This window comes from Eubalaena glacialis, chromosome 6 (genome assembly GCF_028564815.1).
Source record: "Eubalaena glacialis isolate mEubGla1 chromosome 6, mEubGla1.1.hap2.+ XY, whole genome shotgun sequence".
Lineage (NCBI taxonomy): Eukaryota > Metazoa > Chordata > Mammalia > Artiodactyla > Balaenidae > Eubalaena > Eubalaena glacialis.
In genome coordinates this window covers 70,100,240-70,121,319 of record NC_083721.1, presented here as the reverse complement: position 1 = coordinate 70,121,319, position 21,080 = coordinate 70,100,240, and the positions used below count along the sequence as shown (strand labels likewise).

Sequence of the window (21,080 nt, the reverse complement as noted above, 5' to 3'; positions counted from 1 at the left end):
GCTATTTTAGGCGCTTGAGCTGAGGAGTGATTGGGTAAAAATGGTACTTGAAGAAGATTATCCTGGTGGTGGTGGCTGTGAGCGCGATGATGGTTTGGAACACAGGAGACTGGCCTGGAATCTGGACCAGAGGTGATGAGGGCGGTAGATGGTGTGGTGATGCTGGATGGTAAGGTACATTCGGATCCATCCTTGCAAAATCTCAGAGAACTGAGCACCTCCCAGTATCCCTGTGTCACCTCAGCCTGGGGATCCCTGAGACAGGCCCCCTAGACCATGTGGTGGCCTGTACGAATGTCCTGAGCGAGGATGCACACTGGCCTCTCCCATCACTCTGTAGCCGGGGTGTGTGGGTCCCAGCTGAGGGACAGGTAAAGCCCTTGGTTTTAGCGGGAAGGGGGCTTTGCTAGAGGTCAACTGGGGGCCTTTTTGCTGATGAGCCCCGCTCTCCAGGTGCTAGGAGAGCTGGTTGCCATGGCAATGGGCACAGGTTGGCAGTGCTCTGAGGAGGAGGGCAGCAGACGGCTGCTTGGGTGGTACAAGGCTGAGGAGGTGGGGAACCCAGATGAGGAGGTGTCTGAACCCCAAGATACCTGTGAGCAGCTTTGTTGGTGCCCAACAGTCAGCTAGACTTTGCAACAGGAGGGTTAACCCTTAAGCTTTCCTTCTTACTTTCTCCTGTCCCCTCTTCTTTGCTCTCCACAGTGGCCTCTCTGTGCCGGGTCTCCCCCACGTACCCCCTTCACTGTTTTAGTTTGAGCCAGAGATACACTTAACTAAGGCCCCCTTTTCCTCATCCCTCTTCATCTCTGGTGTGAAAAGCCCACCACTTAATATCAGAGGGGGAAAAAAATGGTTGAGAGTGGGAAAGAAGATCCTTCCCACAGAACAGAAGAAGAGGTTTAAGCTAGATGTCAGGGAGAACTTCCAGACCTGACGATTAAGTGCTGGAATGGATGAGTCAGTTGTTCCTTTTCTCAGCAGTCTCTGAGCACAGGGGAGACTCCTGCCTGGTCAAGTAGGAGAAGAGAGGGGCTGTGTGATTCTGGATGTTTCTGTGCTTATCCCCCCCCCGCCGCCCTCCCCACTATGCCACAGCAAAGAGTAAGGAAAAAGTCAGTTAGGCAAGGCACAGAGGAAATTGTTGGCAGGGCCCCCTTCCCTTCCACCTAGTTCCACCCATTCCCAGGAACACCAGGACAGAGACAAATTTAGCCCTTCTATTTTTTAGAGTTTATGGAGAAAAAAATTAGCATAAAATCCTTCTTGGGCAAGAGGGAATTCCTTCCCAGCTGGACCTCCTGTCATCCTTTCCCAATTCCAGGAGATCACATCCTCCGTGAGTTTCCCCAAAGTGGTGGGAAGGCATGTGTGTGAGGGTGCCTGTAGGCATGCACGCCCATGTGTGCTCCAGAAAGCAGGGCCCCTGATCTGCTGTGGTGTGGACACGGGTCTTCAAGTCTGACAAAAGTTTACTGAACGCCCGTGAGATGCTGAACATGCTGTCAGCTGTGGGGACCCAAACAGGCTGCGTGCTGTCTGCACACAGCTTACCGTCAAGCCGAGCAGGGGAGGCGGGTGTGCAGGCAGCGCCAGTCAACACAGGATGGAAAGGAGCTCAAGGGGAGGCCCAGGCCAGGGCATGCGAGGGTGAGGAGGATTTGCAGGGCAGGTGGGACTTTGATGGGGAGAGCGGTGGCAGGCTCTGTGAGGGAACACCGTGGGCAAACGCGGCCGGCAGCGTGAGGGTGTGTGGCATGGTCGGGGAGAGCAGGCAGACTGGGGTTGGAGCGTGGGTACTGTAGGCCCTCCCGGGGCCTCAGCGGAGCCCAGTTTGGGGATGTTGCATAGACTGAGATTCCGCCTGGACGTTGGGCAGTGGCAGGATGGGCCCTTTGAGTGGGGAGTAGTCTATGTTATGGCCTTGAGAGCTGGGGCGCACCTCTGCTCATCACACAAGGCTGCTCAAAGTGGGGAGAGTCTGAGGGACAGTTCACTTAAAAAATGAAGTTGGCACAGTAACCCCCTTCTCTCCAGAACCCTTGGGGAGTACGCCATTCCGTGTGGCCTGCTTTTCCAGATAATTAAGTATTTATGCTGCATTTATTATTATAACTATTTCTGATGGAAGTCTTCCTGAAATATGTACTTTGTCCACTCCTTAAATGGTCACTGATACAATGTAACCTTTTCTGGATAACTCCAGCCATCACTGTGTAAGTTATTGTCTTCTGCTATAATACAGGGCAGACCTGCTTGGGGGATGCAGGGATGTTTGCTCTTACATGAAATAGTCCAAGTAGTGGGTTTTGTTGATAACTTATTCATACTTAAAAAAAATCATTTTCTGTCTTCTTCCTTGGTTAATAGACTGTCACTTGTCACTTCTCAAAGTTACCACAGCGCCTGCCCAAGCAGCTCTTCACCTCTCCCATCTCTACCCCACCACCACTTCTAATTTGCTATTTCTAAACTGCATGAGCTTGGCAACTATATTATTAGAATTTGTGGAAACTAACAGTTATCAGGTACTTAGTGATAACCTGAGATGATCACTCATGGGTAAACTTCATGAATGTGAGTACATAGTCTAAGTACATTTGTTTTGTCCCATATAGGGTATCTTTTTGGCTATGTCTGGGTTCTCAGCTGTGCTATAGAAGGCTAGTGTAAATACGCATTCTTTTTATTCATTCAAAAACGGTCAGGTCCCTGGAAGGGAACAGAAAACAGTTGATTGGTTAAGTATTGGAGGCAACATCCTTTATTATTTCTGATTCGGGCGAGAAAAAAATATTTTTTAATCAAATTAAGAGAATAAAGACAAGGTATGTACTTTTTAAAGTTAGAAAAGTAAATTTAAAATGTTACTACCTTAAAATTAGTTGTTGTTGTTGTACATAGTCCCTGAGGGTCCTCAGCAGCTGGCGCTGGAGGGAAGGAGGGAAAACTGGGAATGGGCCAGCCCGGGCCTGGGGCTGGTATGGGGGTGGCAGGTGGGTCTGCAGAAGGCCCAAGTTCATGACAGCAGTAGCTGCCAGTTAGTGAGCACCTGGCCAGGCCAACTCGAATGGGCACTTTGCTCATGTTATCTGGTTCTCATGTGATACCACGCCCCTAGGAGCTAAAGTTCTTGTCCTCGTTTTACACGGGGTTTCAGAGAAGAGGACTAACATGCCCACAGCCGCAGAGCTCAGCTCTAAGTGAAACAGCTTGAACCAAGGCCCGTGTCAGTACGGTGGGGTGGGGGGGCGATTCAGGCAGAAGGTGCGTGGATTTCTGTGCCTGGCTACTCGCTTGTCTGCCTGGTATGTGGCCTGATTACAGGGACTGAAGTCCTGAGTCTTCCTACTGGGTGCCATTGTCTAGGCCCAGTGCATTTAGAGTCACATGTCCCTTGAGCCACCTGGGGTGGGGGAGACTGGTGGCCTCCCACAAACACGAAGAGAGAGCTTGTTCTATTGGGGGAGTGGGATAGGTAAGGGCAGTGTGTGTGTGTGTGTGTGTGTGTGTGTGTGTGTGTGTGAGAAACAGAGACAGAGAGATGCAGAGCAGGGTAACAACAGTGTCTCTGCCTGGGGGTTGAGAGGGCTGGGTTCGGACTCCACTTGGCCGCTACCTCCTGGCTAACCGACCTTAGGCCAGCCTCATGCCCTCTGGGCCTCGGGCAACCAGTCATAAGCTGAGTGAGTTGGAAATGGTTTCTTGGTCTCTCTAACTCTGTGGTGTATGAGAATCTCAAGGAACACGCCCTCACCTGTGATACCTGCAGACACCAGCCCGTCTTCACCGCTCCTCAGACTTTCTACAGACCCGACAGATTTTGTCCTACCTGGAACTCACAGAATTTTCCACTCAAGGTTTCTCTGAGGAATAAAATCTTTACTGCATGCATAGCTTTCTTTCTCTCACCATAAAAGCTATATATATCCTTTGAAGAAATCTGGAAGATTAAAAAAAAGTATAAAGGAGAAAATGGAAAATCACCCTTAATTCTACACATTTTGATACTTCCTTCTAATCATTTTAAACTGAAATTAGTATAATACAGGATATACTGTTCTGTAACTTGCTTCCCCCATTCCTGCCACTACATAGTGCATCTTTCTTAATTATGTGAAGCAAATTAGACCTGAGGAGGAGGTGGAGCTGGCTGCCCTTCAGCGGCCTGTGTCAGCAGCTGCGCTTCTGAGGCCTCTGGAAACCTGTGGCCCTGCCCTTAGCCTCGGAGTCCTGGTCTGCTGGGGAAGCCATGACAGAGGTGCCCTGGCGGGGACTGCAGGGGCGCCTGGCCACCCGCTAGCCTGCAGGGCTATGGGACAAAGCCCTGTAGCTGCAGAGGGAGCTGTTCACACATAATCTGCGTTATGAGTGGCGCCCCCTGGAGTTGTGCAATGAGAGGTTGTACCAAAGCCCGAGGGACTGCCCGTGTCACTCCTGCGAGTTAATAGGAGCCCTGGACCCTGGAAATGGCTCAGCACATTTCACAGGGCGAGGTTATTTCGGTTGTGCTTCCATCCCATGGCCTTTGGACCTTGGGAAGGGGAGCTGGAGGGGGAGCTGGGCTGGAGGAAGGAGACCAGGGATAGCCCCGGTGGGGTTGTTCGGGGGCATTGTTGCTTCTCAGCCTCCTGGGCTGGGTGGAGGCTGCCTCCTCTCAGGAAGGGCATACCCATCTTCTGCCCTCAGGCCTCAGCCCCGGGGTCTCTCCCTCCTGAGTGGGAAGTCATAATTGTAATTTATAGCCTCTCTTTCCCAAGAGATGATCTTTCACTTTGTTTTGTCTGAGCTGCACTTGCTGTCCCCTGTACGGCCCTCAAGGACATCTGGAAGTGTTTAGACAGTCTGTGGTCCTCACGCAGTGGCCCCACGAACCGACCGGCAAGGGTGGGTTTGGCCTAGTTTAGTGGCCCAGCGGCCTCAGGGGTGGCACATGCTTTGAAATTCTCAGAATGTAGCTCGCTTTTCTCATCTCAGACCCACATACTTTTGCTTCATTTCCCGTCCATGTCCTCCCATCTCACCCACCTGGAGGGATCAGTGTGCCTGTACATCCTTCAAGCTTCCACGCACCGCGGCCAGTCTGTTTGGGCAGCTGGTCCTCGTGTGCAGGTGCGCTGGGCGGCCCCCAAGCCCCTGGAGGGGCGGATGGGAGGGGCGCTGGCCCCCGCCCAAAGCTGGATCAGCGCAAAGTGCTTTAGTGTTTGCTTCTGGTTTTCCAAAGTCATTCCAGGGAGGAGAGACAGCTCGAAATGCCCCTTTCATGCCCCAAGTCTCTGTAGCAGGGTTGAAGGTTGAACAAATACTCTCTTCTCAGGTAGAGATTTTAGGGGACAGACCACAGAAGTGAACCTTCATGGATGCAAACTCCAGCCTGCTGTCCTGAGCAGGTGAAGGGGAGAGAAGGAACAGGACAAGTCCATTCCAAGGATGTGACTGGGTGGCCTCACCTTGATGGCCCAGGACCACCAGGGGATTATGAGGAGGGTGCTTTACCCACATCCACAGGAGTCCAGGACCAGCCCTCGTTCCGTACTCCACAGCACCTCTTAATTCTCTAAAGCAACTTTTTATCCTCCTTTGTGTCTCAGCCCCTCGGAAAAATCTAAGGAAGGCTATTAACCCTCCCTGCAGGGAAATGTACCATTTTAGGGAGACTTGGGCTCCTGAAGACCACCTACACAAGCCTCAACCAGATCTCACAGAGAGGCTGGCCCTCCGTGGCCCATTCCACCAGCATGCACGGGGGAAACAGGCTTGAAGATGCAGTGGGAGACCTCGCGAGTAAGCACTAGACTGATGCCCAACTGGGTGGTCAAGCAGATTCTGAAGGCTCCTCTGCTTCTGCCACGATGACAGCATTCAGGGACCACCAGCTCCCTCTTCTTTCCCCCTTTTTCTACAAGCAGCACAAAAGTCAGGCTTGGCTGTGAGCTGTGTCTGCTGGGGACGAGCAGTAGGGGACGGGTTCTGTTTTCTGAACCGATGGTTCAAAGTGTCTGTCCAGCTTCCCAGCCTGAGACTGAAGCTGGAAGCTTGATGGCCCAGAGATTGGCAGCCACCCTCACCCCCGTCACCTAGGGCCACCTGCTCTGTCCCGGTGTCCAGCCGTCTGTAGGACGACTCCTCAGGCCCCTCCCCTGGCTCTGCCCCCATTGTACACTCCCCCACCCTGGCCCTGCTCTTGAGGAAGGACGCGGGCCATTTTGGACATCTGTGTACCCTCCATGCAATTAGGTTCCGGTCGTATTCACTTCACACTGGAGTTTATCCTGCTCCGAGCCACGGACTGAGAAGCACTTATTCTGGGAGAGTTGATTGACCCTGTGGTCAGCGAGGGGGAAAGTTATAGGTTTTTCTAACCTCAGGGTTAGTGTCCCTCTCATCTGTTTGTCACATGTCTCTCTGCATGTGGTGCTGTGCTGGGGGCGTCACCAAGAGCAAGAAACAGATGTGGGCCTGTGCTGGACTGGAGTCCTGGCTGTGGTGTGCAGGGAGTTGTGGGGGGGGGCGGTTAGCTGTCTTTTGTTTGTTTTTAAGATTTAATTTTCTTTATTTTTGGCTGCTTTGGGTCTTCGTAGCTGCACGCGGGCTTTCTCTAGTTGTGGCGAGCAGGGGCTACTCTTCATTGCGGTGCGCAGGCTTCTCATTGCGGTGGCTTCTCTTGTTGCGGAGCACGGGCTCTAGGCGCGTGGGCTTCAGTAGTTGTGGCTCACAGGCTCTAGAGCGCAGGCTCAGTAGTTGTGGCGCACGGGCTTAGGTGCTCTGAAGCATGTGGGATCTTCCTGGACCAGGGATCAAACCCGTGTCCCCTGCATTGGCAGGCGGATTCTTAACCACTGTGCCACCAGGGAAGTCCCCAGTTAGCTGTCTTTTGTGAAAACTCTCCATGTGCAAAAGGACCCTACTGGTATTGGGGAAAAGGGACTGAAAGATTTAGGGACAAGACTATAAATCTTAGCCCGGAGGAAACTCTTTAAGTTGTGTTCCTAATTTTTCTGAACCAGTTCCCTTCCCCTCCAGGGCCATAATTTCTTGCAAGGATTTTCTAATGAGGTTCACAGTTTTATCCATACCCTCCTCCCCAGAGTGGCCAGCTGGAGCCCTCCCCACTGTCTCTCTCTGGCCACTGGAAGTCCTGTGTCACCACTAAGCCCTCATTGTTTGCAGATGAACTTCCTGCCTCACTGAGGACCCCTCAACCCCTGTCCCTCTCTCTCTCAACTACCTCCTGGGTGCCCTTCCCAGCCTCTCAGAGCCAGCCCTGACCTTCTCCTGCCCAGGGTGCTCCTTCCACTGGCCTGGCCTCTGTTCTGCTCTTTCGGCACCGCCCCCCCCACTCCATCATTTCTAGTGTCATTCAGCCTCTGTTCCCTCAGATGCTAGTGAGGACACAGGTTCTCCCGCATCAAACCCACCCTCAGTCTCTTTCAGGCCTCCACCTCTCACGTTCTCTCTCTTCTCTGTCACCACCAGCCCTCTCAATGGGGTAGCTTTCCCTAAACTCAGCAATCCCCCCCACGATGAAGGCAGCCCTTGCTTCACATATTGGGGTCTCCTGGCTACCACGTGGTCGGGCCCCCTCAGCTGCTGGTCTCCTGCCTCTCGTCAACCTGGCCCCGCCTCCTTCCTGACACTCCTGGTTCTCACTCCATCTACTATCTGGGCCTCCGGTCCTCTCCTTCCTCCTTAACACTGAAGTGTTTCCCAGGCTCCACAGTGAGCCCGCTTCTGGCTGATCTTGCCTACCTCTGTGATTCAGTTAGTTGTCCCCCATATCTGTCCCTTTGGCCCCGATTTCTCTGGAGATCCACTCGCAGATTTCAAGCTGTCTGTTGCTCCCAGGCTGTTTGTCCCTGGGTACCTCAGAAACCTATCGTGCCACTGCCTGATGCATCCACCCCACTTCCCTGACAAGGCCAGCTTCTCTTCCACCTCTCTTCTGCATCTTGTTTTCTGGCATCACCCTCCCCTGGTGCCCAGTTGAAAACTGGGAGTCATCCTTGACCACTCCCTCTCCTCGCCTCCCACTTTCACCTGGTCATCTGGTGCTGATGGTTGTGACTCTGAAAACCCTCTCGCCCTTCCTCCACCTGCCACGTCGCCTCCCAGCCTGCCCTGCTTAGCCCTCATCATCTCTCATCTACCCCATTGCAACAGCCTTTTAATGGGGTACCCTGACTTGGCTCTTTCCTTCTTTGGCGCACCTTCCACACAGCTGTAATGCTGCATTTCCATAACTCAGGACTGAGCACATCACTTCCGGGCCATTCTGGCTCTGCATGTTGGCTCCCCCCCCACATCTGCCATGCATAGCTCCCTCTCCAAGCTTTCTTGGAAGGCTTTCAGTCCCTTCAACTGCTTCTTGTTCAGCCACTACTCATCTGCATTCCAGAATCCAAGTCAAACTTCACCTCCTCCAGGAAGCCTTCCTGGGCCATACCCCAAGTTGCAGGATTAGGCTTTTTCCTTCCTTCCTTGGGACCCCTCTCTGATCACACTCACCCAACTGTTGTGCCCTCCTGGTTCTATTTATCTTTCTCCCCCTAGACTAAGTGTGTCTCAAGATCCGAGATCGGGCTTTATTTATTGCTGATTTCTCCAGACCTAGCAGAGTGCCTGGCCTGCCATTGGCCTCAGAACATGTTTGTCTAATTAATGTTGTATGAAGATAAATTCTCTCTTGCATCTGCTAATAGACCTTTTTAAAGGAGGTTACTATGTCACTTGGTTTGAATGTCCCGTATTTGTGACTGGGCTGGGCTGAGATCAATGTCCTCCTCAGCTTCTCTCAGGCTTCCTCAGCTGTCCTCAGGCTTCTCTCTGCAGGCTGTTGGATTTGCATGTTTTTTTATTCTCGCCTTATGTTTGCATTTGGTTTACCCGCAGCCTCCTGCATGCTGGTCACATCCTGGACAATTAATCCATACCTCCAGATTGATAAATTTGGCCAAATTGATTTTTTTTCCCCTGGCTAGCTTCCTCAAACCCAGGCATTTTCTGAGAATGTAGAAGAGGTCTCAGAATCCAGGCTCATTTGAGTAACAATGTACTATCATATGGGCTAAAACATCTTCAAGGAGGTAAAAGTATTGAAAAAAAATATCACCTAATGCATTTCAAAGCCTGATTCCAGTGATTTTTCAGATTCCTGGGATAGCTCACAACTCACAAGCACAAATAACTAAATCTATATATGCATATGTGTGTGTATCTCCATCCTAATTCTATAGGTTATATATATACTTTAATTTTGTGGGTTCTGGTTCCATTGACTATAGGACACAGCCTTGAGCCTGGTTGATGTTTAATCAATTTTTGTTGAATGAATGAACAAACAAACAGACTAGAGCTTGAGGGAGTATCTGTTTCTCTTCTTGAAGATACAGTGATTTCTCATGGATCCTAGTGCATCCATGAGCAGTGCTGGGTGATACTTCTGGCCGCCTCCTTTCTCTCTTCTGGAGTGGCCGTTTTCTGCTGGCTTATGACCTTCGGTCACTTATGTGGAGTTGAGAAGGCCCAGCTGGGCCCCTTCTAGAAGTCACAGGCATGGGTGGCTGGCAGGCAGTGTGGGAAGAAAGTTTCTATAGCCTGGAAAATCAAGGAAGCTGGTCAGGGGCATTTCTTAAAGGTCCTTGGAACTGCCCGAGGACGGTGGGGTGCCACCCTTAAGGGCAGATTTAGGCCCAGGGCTCAGGAGCTGTGCGTGGGGAGTCAGAGTATGGTGTCCATATAATTTAGCATCAAAACCAGGACCCTTTTGGCAGTTAAAGGGGAGGGAGCACTGTGAATAATTGCTCCAGAACATCAGGCATAAACCAGGACTGTCCTGGGCAAATCAGAACAGAATGGAAGACAGGCCTGCTCTGGGAGCTCTTCAGTTCCATCCAGAGGGCACCCCAGGCAGACTGGGGCATCACGGGCAGTGTAGCGGGAAGCTGAGACGCTGGGGTGCGAGTTGGGATCCTGTGGGCGTCCTTCTCTCTGGAACTTGGAGTTCTGACAGAACGCTGGCAGGTCTCGCCTCCTACCCTGTGCACACCTCTGTCTCACCAGCTAGGTCTCCAGAAAGTAGAGGACTCATGATTTCTGGCACTGACACTGCATGTCTGGCTGGGGCTAAGTGGGACTTATTTATAAAAGGTTTTAATAAAATAAGCCTTTTGGCTCTATTGACATTCCCTCTCCTTTCTCCACTGCTCCCCAACCCCTGCCTCTCTCTCTCTCACATACTCACACACACAGACACATACACACACACACAGATTATAACCCTGGTCGTGAGTGTGTGTGTGTGTGTGTGTGTGTGTGTACGTCTGCGATGGACATTTTTTGCCCCTAGAAGGACGTGCTCTCGAGTGGAGTGCAACGCAGGCTCCAGGGTGACCTCTGCGGGAAGGGCAGCTAGCTTGGCTCCAGCGTCTTGCTTGTTTGTTTGTTTACCGGGGCTGTGGTGGGGTGCGGAGTATAAGGAGAGGGAGCTGTGTTCACATTGTTCAGAGACATCTGCTGTTTGCTGTAACTTGCCAGCCAGGCGGAGCTGCTGGATGGCTGGCTTTGCAGTGTTCCCTGTAAATATTATGACTTGGAGGAGCGGGTCGGGGTCCCAGGGACTTCAAGGAGACCGAAGGGCTGGTCCTGCACTTGGTGGCTGCATCCCTGAAGTCCTATTGTCCACTCCTTCTTCGGAGCTGAGGGTCACAGAAGGAGTGGTGGCTTTAGGAGCAGCAAGGAGGCCAAGATGGTTACTGGTGGCCTCTATGCTCCTCAAATTAGAAAAGTTGGGGCTCACAGATTGTCCCAGAGCCGAGCATCAGAGTGGGAGGTTGGGAGAGAAGAGGTGCCCTCGGGCTTTGGGCACAGTTCCTGTGGCTTTAAATGGGGAGGAGGCAAAGAAGGAGCAATTTCTTGGGCAGCGAATTTAAATGGCCCCTGGAGCTTGGTTCTGGGGTCAGAGAAAGGGCAGTGCATGTGACAGTGGACAGGCTTTACAAGGACACACCTGGCTTCAAGTCCCAGGTCTGGCCCTTATGCACGGTGTGCCCTGAGGCAAGGCTCTCAGCATCTCTGAGGTAATGTATGGGAAGGGCACAGCCAGTGATGGCGCAAACACAGCTGGTGTGGTCAAGGGCTCCAAAGGCCATCTACGCCACCCCTCGTCCACAGGTGGGCCACACTTGACCCTGCCCAAGGGAAGAGGCAGCCTTCTGTGACGCACTCATGCTCCGGGACCAGACTCCGTGACTCAGTGTTTTAGATTTCCCTTGGTTGGACGGTTCATCCTCGAGTCCAACCAAATTCCTTGATAATATGTACTGTTGAGCCGTCCTGCTCTGTTCTCAGAGGGGACAGCTGGTCCCATCTGCAGCTGCGGTCTAAAGGCTGTTTATTATTAAATCTCCCTCAGGGTCTTTTCTTGGGACCGAGCCACCTCTGACCCAGGAGTCGTAGGGTCACGTGGTTAATACTATGTAGTGGGGTCTTACTGGGCTCAGAACTGCAGGGAGTAAAGGAGTGACAGATTCCCTTCCTCTCACAGGGCAGGAAGGAGAATTCATGAGGCCCACGGGGAGGAAGGGTGTGCGTGTGCACACGTGCATGTGCACGGGCGCCTGTGCGTGTACATGGTTGCATGTGCACGTGCATGGGTGCATGCGTGCATGTGTGTGTGTGTATTTTCTTGCCCTTCTGGGTGGCCCCATAGTGTAAACCTCCCTAGCTGACTTTAACAGGAGCCTTTGCACAGGGAGCTGTCCCTGCTGCCGTGGAGCCTAAAATTAGCCCCGTGGGCAGGCACTTTTCCATCTGGCTTTCCTCTCCCTAAAGAGCTTGTCCATCTCCAGAAGGTGGGAGCCTGGAGCTCAGCTGGGCAGCCCCACCCTCGTTTTGGGGCAGAGCTGTGAGCATCGCAAACTTCCCTGGAGACCAAAAGAATCTGTCTCTCCCCTCTCGGCCTTGACCGATGGCTGGTAAAGCCAAAGGGGGAGCCGAGAGTGGGCCTGAGAGCTTGCCGAGTGCAAGGGCCGCGCCGACCCACTTCACATCCCTGCAGCAGCAGCGGGCTGGGCTGCGGAGGGGACGGAGGGCTCCTCCTTTCCTTCTGTCACACACTGTGGCCATGCCTGCCCCTGACTTGGCTTTGCTGAAGCCCACAGTCCTGGAGGCAGAGTCAGAGGCCCCCAGATGCCTCACCAGCGACTGCCTTTCCCTTTGCACTTTCCACCCATTCACAAAGCCCCATCTCCTCGGCAAGAGACTTCCCGTGTGTATCTGTGCCTGACGTCCCTCACAGGGTATCACTAGGGGATGCAGCAGACCGGGAACACCCCCTTCCCTCTCCAGGGCAGGGCAACACTCGGCCACCCATTGTGCATGATGGTCAGTGTCACCTGGTAGCAGCATCAGACCCTGGGGCGGGTGTGGAGGAGGCCGAGGGGGTCAGGAGGGAGGGCGAGGTCCAGAATGATTCCATATGCAATTGAGTCTTTTAACCTCATGACTTTTCCTCGACTTTTTGTTATCATGGCAAAATATAAATAACATAAAATTTGTCACTTTAACCATTTTTAAGTGTACAATTCAGTGGCATTAAACATTCACCATGTTGTACAGCCATCACCCCCTTCCATTTCCATACCTTTTTCTATACTAAACAGAAACTATATGCCTATTGAACAATAACTCCCCATTCCTCCCTTCTCCAGCCCCTGGTAACCATTATTCTACTTTCCGTCTTTATGAATTCTACTGATTTTAGGTACCTCGTGTGAGTTGAATCATACAATACCTGTACTTTTGTGTCTGCCCTAGTTCACTTAGTGTAATGTTCTCAGAGTTCATCCATGTTGTAGCATGTGTCAGAATTTCATTCCTTTTTAAGGCTGAATAATATTACATTATGTATATAGCACATTTTGTTTATCCATTCATCCATCCATGGGCATTTGAGTTGTTTCCACCTTTTGGCTATTGTGAATAATGCCACTGTGAACATGGGTGTACAAATACCTGTTTGAGTCCCTGCTTTCAATTTTTTTGGGTATATACCCAGAGGTTGAATTGCTGGATCAGGTGGTAATTCTATGTTTAATTATTTGAGGAACTGCCATACTCTTTTCCACAGGGGCTGCACTATTTTACATTCCCACCAGCAATACACAAGGGTTGCAGTTTCTCCACATCCTCACCAACACTCTATGCTTTTTAAAGGCTGGATTAAGTGCAGTCCAGCTTAGGGACAAAGGGATAGGTATGATTTTAGAGAACTTTTCTGACTTGAAAGGGATGTTTGGTTCTCTGTTTGGGGAAGGATATCTGGGGTAAGAGTGTCCTGTGCAGAGGTAACAGCCAGAGCAAAGGCCCTGGGGTTAGAATGTGCCTGGTCAGTGAGGGAAGGAGAGGGTGTAGACTGTGAAAGGCCTCAAGACCACTGTCACGACTTGGCCCTTCCTTTTACTCTGAGTGGGATGAGAGCTACATTTATTAGCACTGTTAGCACTTTATAATACAGTAACTCATTTAATCCTCATGCTAACCTAGAAGGTGTCCCCATTTCACAGGAGACAAGACTGAGGCACAGTCAGGTACTTGCCATGGGTAGAGGTGAAGCACCATGGGAGGGGCACCATGCTGTTTTCACTTCTCATGGGGGAAGGACGGGATATGAGGAGGGCCCGTGGTGGTGACCCCATGCCTGGCACTGTGGGTATGTGCCCACCCTAATTTTAGGGAGGCGGGCCCCTGTGGGGCATCCTGACTCCAAGAGAGGGAGCCAGCAGTGCTCGTGTTTATAAAGAGGGCAGGTGGAGGGCAGTTTGCAGCGCATGGTTTTGGTTGGTAAGTGAACTGACAAAGCTCACCTAGGTCTCACCTCTTCTCTCTGCACTCCCCACTCTGGGGCCCAGGATTCACAGTCCCCCAAATGCTGCTCAGACCTTGGCTTTGCTTGACAGGACCAGAATCCTGTTGAGGGCAGAGGGTAGTATAGTCATTTTCCCACCCACCTCTACTCAGCTTGTTCCCCATTTACATGGCTCCCTGTAAATGTTTGTGGTTGATAATTATACCAAGGCATTGGTAGTTGTAACTGGGACTTTTCTGGCTTATTTTTTCCTGGGAAACCAAAATGTGCTCGAACCTGGATTCACTCTTTCTGAGAAGAGAGGCGAGGGAAGTCCCCTAATTTCTTCTAATTAGGGAAGTAGTTCTAACTAGGAGAGTCTGGCCTATTGATGGGAGAGGAAATTCAGACCCAGATGTCTGGCTGTGTCCTTCGGGCTAAAAGGACCTGGACTTGAATTCTCACCCTGCATTTAATATTTTTTCTGCGTATCCTTGGGTTGAGTTGGTTTCTCCTTTGAGTCTCAGTTTCCTCTTCTGCAAAAATTAGGATAATCTGTTCAAGTTGCTGTAGAGACCTGGGGTGAGATACTTAACAGGAAGGAGAAACGCAGTTCTGGGAATGCTTTTAGCCCGGAGTCTCTCTGCTGTTCAGACAAAGTCTGATCAGAAGTTGGCGGAGACCTGGGGCCTCCGGTTGGGCTTCTCAACTTTGCCGTTGCCACTCCGCCCTACCCCCCGCCCCGCTCTGAAGTCCCCATGTCTCTGAGCCCCCGTGAGGCGACCCTACCCTCACCCACACACCCTTCCCACACTCTGTGCTGTCACAGAGCTGCTCCTGACAGCCTCCATTGTCTGCCTCGCCCACTCTCTTCTCACACCTTCTCCCCCCACCCCCCGTTCCCATTGCCCCCACTTCCAAGCCACCCCCCCCCGCCCCCCGCAGTAATTGCTGTCCTGGATTCTCTCAAAGTTCCTGCAAACCCACCTGCTCTGTGGGCCTGCAGCCTCTCGCCTCCTGCCCTGTGTCAGTTCCTTTCTTACCTCATAAGACTCCCCCTCCCCAGAGTGGAGAGACTCAGTGCTATTTCAAACAGGCAGAGAGAATTGCCTCAGAAGTCCTCCGTGAGGGGAGCTGATGGGAGGTCTCCACCCAGGGAAGCCAAAGTGTGCCCCAGGCTCAGCCTCCTGGGGGTCTCGAACATTCCCCACCGCACCCCTCGTCCTCTCTTATCAGCCCTGCCCTCCAACACCGGAACTTCTGCCAGCAAAAGACCAGGCACTACGGTCAAGTGCCACAAGTGGTCCTGTGACCCTCGGCTGGAGATGGTGGAACCTGTCTGTGAGAGGGTGGGCGAGTGAAGCATGTAGGAAAGTAAACATTTGTGCCTGATGCTCTTTCCAAGGACCATAGGACAATAGCCAGTACCAGGAATTCATTTCACCTGGAGAATTTCAGCCTGAGTTCCTGGAAACCGGGGACGTGTACCCTGAAAATGAGAGTGTGGGACAGGGCATTGACAACATGGGCCTTTTTGCAGAGTCAGAGGATGGCCAAAGAGAAGGAGCTGCCTTGGAGCTTTAGAGGACTTTCTCTGTTTATAGTAACTGATGTCACGTTCATCTGAACATCATTCCTCACCTCTCCTCTTGAATCCACACACTAACCCTCAGCTATGATAGGGTGGAGTTGGTGCTGAGCATCTCCATTTTACCTCTGGGGAAACCAAGGCACGAAGAGACACAACTAAAGACATTTGGCCAATCAGAGCAGCCCTCGGCATCTCTGGCAGATGACAGGGATAAGAGCCTTCCATTTCAACACGGTAGTGGGGCTTCCCTAGGATAGTGTCATGCTGCCCTCCTGCAGGATGGGACCAGCTGGACCTTCTGGAGCCTCTGAGGAGTGAGGTCAGGGTGATTGGAGCAGGAGGGCGTGGTCTCCCTATCACCTCAGTTCTTCCCTTGCAACTCCCACACCAGTCGGGAGGACCACCTGCTGATCTCTGCCTGGGGCTCTGTGCTCTGGGAAATTGGGCTCCTAGTCAGCATGTCATCTTGGGATAGGAGGCTTTTTCCTCCCAGCAGGGACATGGGGCCACTAGGTCAGTGGAGGCTGCAGGACTCTTCAGGACTCTGGACAGAATTAGCCCTAGTTAGGGCCACACAGCAGTGTGGAGATGTGCTCTCCACATCATTCTCTTTTTGTGGGTACTTGGGAAGACTGTGTTCCTGAGCCTCCCTCACAATTAATTTGGGGCCAAGTGACTGAGTGGTAGCCAGTGGAATGCGGGCGAAAGCCACATACAGCTCGATGTGTACTACCTCCAGGCCTGGTCTGTGAAAATACCCAGTGCCTTCTCTTTGCCCCTTCCACAGGGACCTGACATGGACCTTCCACATGGTCCAAATGTGGCCTGTATCACATTTTTTATGAGCCAGAACTCAACTTGTACGGAGCTAAGTGCTGGAGTTGCCGGGGTATATTTGTTCCTGTAGCATAGCCTTGCCTGTTCTGACACAGCAGCATATTAGAATCAAGGGGCCTGATGTAGTCCTGCTGTCCTGCTGCCTGAAAGTGTGATCCGAGGCACTGAACCCATCTCCTCATCTGAAAAAGTAGAGCATCAAGCCCTCTCAGGGTCTGAAATTTGGAGAGGCTGTGAAGATCAGAGTTGAGTAAACATGCTGGAGAAGGAAGGTTTCCTGGGCTCAGGGTGAAAAGGCAGGGCAGGTGGCTGCTATGCCCAAGCTGTTTCTCAGCTTTATTCTCAGATGGAATTATGGATGGCTCTAGCTTTGGAGAATGCCCAGCTCGTAAGTGATTTGATTTTCTTGTCCATTCATTCATTCATCCACTCATTCATTCATGCAAAGTTTCTTGAGCATTTATTACATGCCGGGCACCATGCTAGGTGCTGATGTTTTGCTGGTGAGCAGACAGGTCCTACCCTTATGGGGCTCTCACTCTAGTGGGGAAGTTGTACACTGATGAGAAATCACACTGGTAATGGTAAAATTCCAGCCGTACTCGACACAAAAGGGAGAGAGACATGGGCTTTGGTAGCTGTTGGGGGGACGTCACTTTGGGAGGTCAGAAAAGGCTTTTCAGAGGAATTGGATATTTGGCTGCGGTCTAAAAGAAGAGTAGGAGGGGGAACTTCCCTGGTCGTCCAGTAGGTAAGACTCCGAGCTCCCAATGCAGGGGCCTGGGTTCGATCCCTGGTTGGGGAACCAGATCCCTCATGCATGCTGCAACTAAGGAGTCCGCATGCTGCAACTAAGAAGTCTGCATGCCGCAACCAAGAAGTCCACATGCCGCAACTAAGAGCCAGCGTGCCACAACTAAGAGCTGGTGTGCCACAGCAAAGATCCCGTGTGCCGCAACTAAGAGCCAGCACAGCCAAAACAAATAAATAAAAAAATGAATATTTTAAAAAATAAAAGAAGAATAGGAGGTAACTAGGTAGAGAGGGGTGGGAATGGGGTTTTCTTGGGAGAGGGACCAGCATATGCAGAAGCCCTGTGGCCAGATGGAGTGGAATTGAACTTAAGGTAGTGATAGCAAGAGGTGATGCGAGATGAGGCTGGAGATGCAGAAGGAGGCAGATGACACGAGCCCAGGGGGCTGAGTTAGGAGACTGGATTTTATTCCAAGAGACTTGGAAGTTATCAAAGTTTGAAGTGGGAGAGGATGTGTAGTTTACACGATCAAATTTGTGTTTTGAAAAGATCACCTTGGCTGCTGTGTACAGCTCCAGTTCTTGTCTGTTCTGCCCTCGTCAACTGCAGGTGGACAGATGTATGTGTGGAGGGTGGAACATGCATATGATTTTAGAAAGCCTTCAGTCCAAGGTTGCCTGCTTCTTGCTGGTGCACATCTCACCCTGGGCTGCCTCAGCACAGATTAGATGTGTTCCATGCTTGAAACACCAGAGGATGAAACTTCCTCAGGGAATGACGGGAATTCACCAGAAGCAGATCCTAATTCTGCGAAGAATGCTGGTGGAGAAAGGAACTATTGTCTAAAATTAGGCTTTGGGAATATCTCAGTGAAACTTCTTCTTCCTGACCTTTCCTTCCTGAGGGCTTGGTGCTGGTTCCTCCCTCCTGCCTGCCCAGACCTCTCTTTTCCAGCCTCTCCTCATCCTCTTAGCTCACCCGGCCCCCTCTGCTCTGGAGCTAAGGATGAGGGGTTTATTGTTACTTATTGTTTTGTTTTTTATTTTTTTGCTGCACTGCGCGGCTTGCGGGATCTTAGTCCCCCAACCGGGGATTGAACCTGGGCCCCGCCGAGTCCTAACCACTGGACCACCAGGAGAGTCCCCATTGTTACCTATTTTAGACCTCCCTGGGCATCCAAATAGTGGGCAGACTGGCTATGGGCTGATCGTGATTTTCACTTAGCAGGTTATGTCCTGAGGCCTCGAGTAGAGGAAAGGCCTCTAGGAACAAGTGTCCCCTCCTCCTAATGAGACATTTCTCAAAAATATATAGCCTGGACTGGGAAGCCCCAGGCAGAAAGAACTTAACAGTCCTCAGAAGAAATTCTGATTTCTCTTATGGAAGTGCCAAGGTCCAGAGCCTGCCCCTGGACCCCTTAGCTTAACTGTGACCACCTTGGCTACACTCTTGGCAATTCCTTGCTCTTCTATCCTGTGGGCCCCCAAACCAAAGACCACCTTAGCCACAGTCCTGCTGAGACAAGCAGAACTGCCAAGCAGTCCTTGAGTCTCCCCTCACCCCACTGTAGCCCCTTGCCCTGGAGAGCAGGCAGAGTGAGGAATTCCAGGTCTGCTGCACACATGCCCCCAAACAGCCATGAAGGAACTCAGCTTTTGGCTTAAAAACTCCGTATCACTATCACCATCATGACTGCCACCACCACTCTGAAGGCTTGCATGGAGCCCAGCTGTGGGGCTCTGCTAGGCTTCCTCACTGTGTGTGCCTAAGAATCGCCAGGACAGACACTGATGTGGACAGGTGAGCAAGGTGTTCGCTTCTCGGGGTTAAACAAGGCCTTTGAAGTCACCCTCCCAGCCTCCCAGCTATCCCCTGCTGTGTGAGTGCCCCGTCCAGCTTCCCCAGATGCCAGAGTGCCCGGCACACAGGGACCCCTCAGTTAACACTGAAGGATGAAATCAGCTCTTAGAATGGCTGGCCTGCCAGAAGCCTCATATCCCTCTGACCCCTCATGCATTCTTGGGGCAAACTCTTAGCTGCAGACATTCTTTCTCAAGAAAGCAAGATGGCACCTGCTGACCTTGGGTTGTAAATATTCTTCGTTCTCCAGATTTCTCTGAAAACTGGGAACAGAGGGGCCTGTCCCAGATGGGTGGCTGAGCCCAGAGCGGGGTAGGCTGGTTGTTGGGGTGATGCCTTGACACTTGACTGTCAGGGCCCAGAGTCTTCAGGAAGGACACCCTATGGAGAGCCCTCTTGGCTGAGATTACTGGCAGCAGGACCTGGGAAAGCTCAGTGCCTGGTTTATCTCTGTTTGTCGTCCACTGAGGAAAAATGAGAGTGTGCTTCCTTCTTGGAGGCAGAGCTGTTTATATCTGCAGAATCTTGACACATGTGTGCATGCTTTCACATGCACAGCCTTGGAAATAATAAGTCCCCCACTTTGGACTCTGTGGCAGTGAACAGACACTAACCAGATCCTGTCCGTTTCCCCCGGGAATAGATGTGCTTCCCTGGAGAAGGGACTCTGGTAGGGATGGACGTGTCATTGAGATGGGGCCTGTGGAAGGGATGAGGGAAGGTGGGAGCTTCAGTCCCCTGGAGGGTAACTTGTGAAAACCTGGGCTGCAGGTGAAGGTTAGGCTATGTGGGAGAAGAACTCAACGAGGAGAGAGACGGCAGTGTCCACTCTGTGGACAACTCACAACTCTTCAGACTGAACCCATCATCTGCCCCATACTTGGTGCCTTTCTCAACTTTTACATTCCTGTCAAGGGTCCCCTAAACATTTGAGTCTCCCTGAGGCTTGGTATGGGTTTGTCCCAAATTTTGTCAATACTTTCCTCATGGAATCTCCTGGATTCAGCTCTCCTCTCCAGCCCCATCCCTATCCTCATCTCCCTAACGTAACAGTATTCCTGGCCTGCAGACCCAGGTTCCCAATGGATGCTGCGGCTCCTCCCTTTTGCCATCTCCATGCCTCTTTGAAACTGCCGACAATGTAGTCTTCCTTCTTGGGGGCCAGGTAGCATAGCGGTTAGCCACGTCCTAGCTGTGTGGACTTGAGCACGTTGCTTAACTTTGCCATGCCTCACAAGTCTCCTTGTCTGTAAAATGGGAATTCTAATTGCATCCACCTCATAGGATTGTCCTGAGGATTATAGGAGGTTATATCTGCACATTGTAGTCATTCAATAGACAGTAATTGCTATTAAAAATCATTTCATCATGAAACTCCCCCCTCCCCCACCAACCTTCAGTGGCTCCTTATTGCTTGTGATTCCAAGACAAGCTTTCCATCCTGGTAGACCTTGGTTCACAGCTGGGTGCAGCATTATCACCGGTCACTCTCTGATCCTGCTGGGCAGTCTCTTTACCGCCCCAGCCATGCCAGGATTTTTCCAGGACTGTCACTTTCATATGAAAATTTCCCCTCCCCATCCAAACCCTAGTCAGCTCCCCACCCAAACCTCGCCCCCTCCCTGAAGCCTGTCTTGGCCTCTGTGGCCCACAGAGGTGTTTGCAGTCTAAACCCAGATATCTTGCTCTCCATCATCTATTCCTGTGGTTTCTCCCATGTCATCCACGTAAGTGTGAGCACCTTGAAGGCAGGGGCCACACCTTGAATGTCTGCAGCCTGTCTCATGGGGCCAGCCACGTACTGATTTGACTCCCCTAATGTGGAGAGTTGGGAGTTGACCATAATGATCAGTAGAAACTTGTCCGTCAAATATAGGGAAGTCCTATCCTGATTTGATAGGAGCCAAAAGGTCAAGAAATGTATCCTAAAGTTCCCAAGTGACCATTGCAGATGAAATGGGATTGGACTCCAGCCCAGGTCCTGTATTCCCTCAGGCCTGATCCCTTGTTACCTGGGGGCTCTTGGCTTCTTGGCCAAATTCCACAGCTCAGCAAGTGGCAGAGATGAAAGCAGGGACCAGCCCTGCAAGTGCCTGCAGTGGTTTGTTTTGACAGGTCAATTTAGCTTACTTGGCTTGTGCTAGCACTTGAGGTGCTCACCAGGACTCCTGCCCCAACTCCCTCCCCAGGGCCCT

General features: G+C 51.6%; 1 protein-coding gene across 2 annotated transcripts in view; it reads left to right on the top strand.

The window, feature by feature from the left end:
* ADCY5 (adenylate cyclase 5) overlaps window positions 1–21,080 on the top strand; it is a 153,660-nt gene that overhangs the window by 44,433 nt on the left and 88,147 nt on the right. The window lies entirely within an intron of this gene.